Below are 4,606 nucleotides of genomic sequence, written 5' to 3'. Positions count from 1 at the left end.
GTACTCCCACTGCTGTTCCTGAGGCTTTATCTGTCCTGAATTCCATGTGTCCAAAGAGCTTACCTGTACCAACGTGTGTACTCCGGTCTAGCCGGATTTGTAAGGTAGATCTGGGTCACGGTAGGCGGGGGAGGAGGCGGTCAGGAACTAGAGGAATGATGTGTTTCTAGGGGAAGGAATGTTTCTTTGGTGCCATCCTGCACGGGAGGGTATTTTTTAAGGAGCCCTGATGGTGCGGTGGTTACTCGTTGGGCTGCGATCCTCAGAGTCGGCAGTTCCAAACCACCAGCAGCTCCTCGGGAGGAAGAGGAGGCTCTCTGCCCCTGTCAACAGTTACCGTCTCGGAAACCCACAGGGGTCACTATGAGTCAGCAGGGCTGGATGACAGGAAGTTTGTTTGTCACTGGCAGTATCATGGTTGATCTCGGCAAGGTCAGCAGTTCAAAACCACCAGTTGCTCCGAGGGAGAAACATGAGACTCTTTCGACTCCTGCAAAAAAGTTAAGCAGGGGAGGATGAGGTGGGGTGGGAATGGGGGGCTAATAATGAGTATGAGAATAAAACGGTCTGAAATGGATTGTGGTGATGATTGCACAATGCTTAATATGCTTGAACACTGATATTATATGATAAGTGAGGTGCATACCAATAAACATACTGGGGTGGGGGGAAACAGTTACAGTCTCAGAAACCCACAGGGGCGCCTCTCCTGTCCTAGAGCGGCCTGCTACTGGTCGGCACCAACTCAGTGGTCGTGCATTTGGCGCCCAGAGTTTGGGGAGGGCTTTAGGCTGTGCACCCTCACTTGTCCTGTGGAACGTTCCGGACACTCCCTCACGGGGTCCACCAGCTGTCTGCATCAATGGGCTCGGGCATAGGAGCGCTTGTGAGGACGGGGCAGGACCGGGCAGTGTCTCATCCTGTTGGGCACAGGGTCGCTGTGGGTCAGCTCGAGCCAAGGGGCGGCACCTGACCAGCCTCCACCACTCCCGGCTTGAGCCTGTGTGCGTGCTGAGAAACACAGGCGCCCCCCGGCAGAGCGTCCGGGCTCATCCTAAGGGTTGAGCTCGCCCTCTTGCCATCTTGAGTGCCCCACGCTGGACTTCTGACCTCCTAGCCACCCAGGCAAAGTCACAGGACCCGGAAGGGCAATAGCTGCGAGCAATCTCCTGGGACTCGGGGAAGGCGTGTGGGCGGTGCAGGCGGATTGCCGGGAAAGAGGGATAGATGGAGCAAGGGAACACACACCGAGAGTCGGAAAGGGCCACTCTGGGGAGGGGGCTCTAGATTTGGGCAGGTAAATCGAGCAGCACCAGCCCCCTAGTCCCTTCTCGCCGCTGTGTGGTCTGCATTCCAGAAAGCGTTGCACAGAGACCTGTGCAGCAGCGTGTGCGCGCTTCTCTTATCTGTTGAGAGACAGAACCACACCACGGCCAACACTGACATTGAACAGAGGCCTTGGTCAGACAGGCTTTGATGGCAGGCCACCCTCTTTCTCACTTCTCCCTTCTCCTCACCACAGACACCAAATAAAACGTTGTTTTCCCCTCCCGACTAAAACTGCCAGGAGCCCGGGCGGGCAGCGCTTATGCGTTGGTCCGCTAACCACAAGGTCAGCAGTTCAAAACTACCAGCTGCTCTGCAGGCCAAAGAGGAGGCTCTCTGCTCTCCCATGAGGAGTGACAATCTGGGCCCCCTCCTGGGGGGGGGGGCAGCTCTACCCTGTCCTGTAGAGTCACTCTGCGTGGGGATGGACCCGATGGCCGTGAGTTCCCTTTGAGTGGACGGTAATTGTGACGATTTCCCCCCAGGATACGTCTCAACTCCCACCCCGCCCTACGCAAACCCACCCACCACCGAGCTCAGTCCACTGATACCCAGGGGCACCCAATCCCACAGCTGGGCGCTGACCGCTCCAGATGCTGAAAGCCCCTCCCATTTTCTTTCTCCGGGCGGCAAAACCTGACACCCAAGGCCAAGGGAAAGCCCCGCCTCCACCAAGAAGCCCACCTGGATCGCCCCGCAGACCGGTGAGTCTGAAAGACACCCAGGAAGAGGGTGAGGAGCCGGGCTGCTGAGGGGGCGGCCCGGGTGGGGAAGGGGGACGCAGCGGGAACCGGGTGGGGCTTTGCTCCGGATGAAACAGGCACCCAAGGGGCCTCCTGGGAACAATCCATCTCTCACACAAGTCCTCAGGGTGGGTCATATGGTGTAGACGGGACTCAGCTCGGACCCCGTCATCGCAGTCACACGGTGGGTGCCCAGAGGGGTGTGCAGTGTGGACGGGAGCTGGTGGTAGTTGCTTCATTTTCTCAGAGCCGAACTTCACCCGCCACTGTTGATCGAATGAACACGGAGTTGGCCTTTCCCACTGGGGAGGGGGGTTCTGCGCATCCCGCTTCCTGGAACCCAGCAAAAGCCAGCCTGGGGCCTCGGGCTGGCCCCCAGGCCCTTGCCCCGGGCTCAGGGGGCTGCCCTGTCCCTGCTGGAATAGTATGTGTGACTGTGAATGCAAACACCTCCGGGCTCCTCTGCCCGGCCATGCCCCGGCAGCACCTCCTCAGCTCACCTGCCTCCCGGGCCGCACGTTTCTGAAAGCCAGCGCTGCGGGTGGGTCCCAGAGGAGGAGGGGAGCCACTCTGCCCACCGGCTCTGAGACCAGCCTGGAGCACCTGTTCTGAGTCCAGGTGGCCACTCCCCTTTTCCACAAGTATCCGTTGACCCCCCAAACCCCAAGTACATCCTGATGCCTCACTTCCTCCGCAGCAGCGTGGTGACCCGGGTGGCCTTGCCGGTGCGTTCTGAGTCACAGGGGACCCGTCAGGGGACGGGTGCTCATCTCAGGAGCTGGCGGCTGTGCCCACACCGGCCCGAACGTTCCCACCGGCAAGGTCAGGGTGCTGCGGCGGCCAGGAGTGGCAGCAGGAAGAGTGCTCCCAGACTGGGGTGCAGGGCTGGTCTGGACTCGGCTCCTGGTTTCCAGGGTAAAGTGAGGCTGGGGCCCGGGACTGGGGCCAATGGCTCAGGGCTCAGCAGTGCCCGATAGGGCGAGGGGTTCACATCCAACCGGAGGAGCCTTAGAAGAAAGGCCTGGTGCCTGAAAAATTAGCCAATGGAAAGTTCCTCTTCCACTGGGAATCCAAACTACCTGCTCCCTGAAGAGGAGGGCCTCAAGGCGACAGCTGGCCCCGTGGTGCGGACGGTGCAAGACCAGCAGTGTGTCCTTCTGTTGTGTGGGGACACCATGGGTCGGGATGGCCTGGATGGCTTCTACCAACAACACAGCCCCGGAAGGCCCCTCGACACGAAGCAATCATTTAGCTCCAAAGGGCAACACAGCCATCTATGAGCCTCGCGCTCCTTAAAACAGATCGCCCACCCGGAGACCCAGTGGACAACGGCCCTCTTAAGGCACAGACGAGAAGGGCAGGGATTCAAGGTAAAAACAGGAGTGACACCGCAGGGACAGAAATCATAAAGGAGAGTGAGCGTGCGGGGATACCAGCGACACTGACCAGGGTGCCCCGAGACCCCAGGGAGGGGAAGCAGTTCTCCTGTGTACGCTGTCACCAAATATGTGAAAAAAACAAACTGCACTGCCAGCAGGTCGATGCTGCCTCACCGCGTCTCTACGGTACCGGGTGCAACGCCCCGGCGAGTGTCCACTGGGGAGCTGTTTACAGGAGTAGGAAGTCTCATCTTTCCCCCAGGAGCGGCTGGTGGTTTCGAACTGCTGACCTTTCAGATCACAGCCCCACGGGTCCCCACAGCCCCACCAGGGCTCCTGTCGCGAAAACGAAATGTTCCCAAACGGAGAGAAGAGGGAGGGCACTGACCGTGCTGCTTCAGCAGGCTGGGGGTCACCTGGTCACGCTGTCCTTCCTGAAGGGGCAGGGCAGGCGCGGTGCCGCTTAGACAGTGTCAGGATGGGCAGGGGGTGGGGTGGGGGGGTTTCTAGAAGAAGCAGGGGACTGAGGGCCCCGGCTCCAGCACTGGATACATCGATCTCGGGCCTCTCAGGGGAGGCTGTGCCCAAGGCCCCTGTCAGCCCAAAGGGGGTGCCAAAGTCACCTCTGACCCCAGCACCTCTGTGTTTTACTTAATGGGTGGAAGGTGGCCACCTACCCACCCCACCCCCTTGGTTGCCACAGTGGCAGCTGGGTCCGTGGACTGCTCCCTGAAGGTCCCTGAGTCTGTCTGTGTGCAGGGGCCGGGCGAAGGGCAGCACCTAAGTGAGGCGATCATTAGGGTCTGGTTGCCCACGTTTCCCAAGGAGAGGTCTCCCCCAGGGATGACAACATGTGGCAGAAATGAGGTGCTGTGCGGCAGAGTGGGGAAGAGGGCCATCAGCATCCACGGGGTGCACCCAGAGGGGGCTCAGGGGGCAGCCGTGGAGGCATTGGTACTGATGCCCAGGGAGGTGGGGCACAGGGGGTGGAGAGAAAGGAAGCATTTGCTAGGAAGTATGGCACACCCCACAGACAAATCTCAAAAAATAGTCCCCACACCCCCGTCCACTGCCTGTGGACGCTGGTGGCCAACAGGCCAAAAGGCTCAACATAGGCTTGCCAAGGTGACCCGGCCACCTCTCCTAGGACCCACTGTC

This window comes from Echinops telfairi, unplaced genomic scaffold, assembly GCF_000313985.2.
Source record: "Echinops telfairi isolate 266 unplaced genomic scaffold, ASM31398v2 ScPeMD7_30;HRSCAF=105, whole genome shotgun sequence".
Classification (NCBI taxonomy): Eukaryota; Metazoa; Chordata; class Mammalia; order Afrosoricida; family Tenrecidae; genus Echinops; species Echinops telfairi.
The sequence above is the reverse complement of the archived record's forward strand: the minus strand, read 5'-3'. Positions refer to the sequence as shown.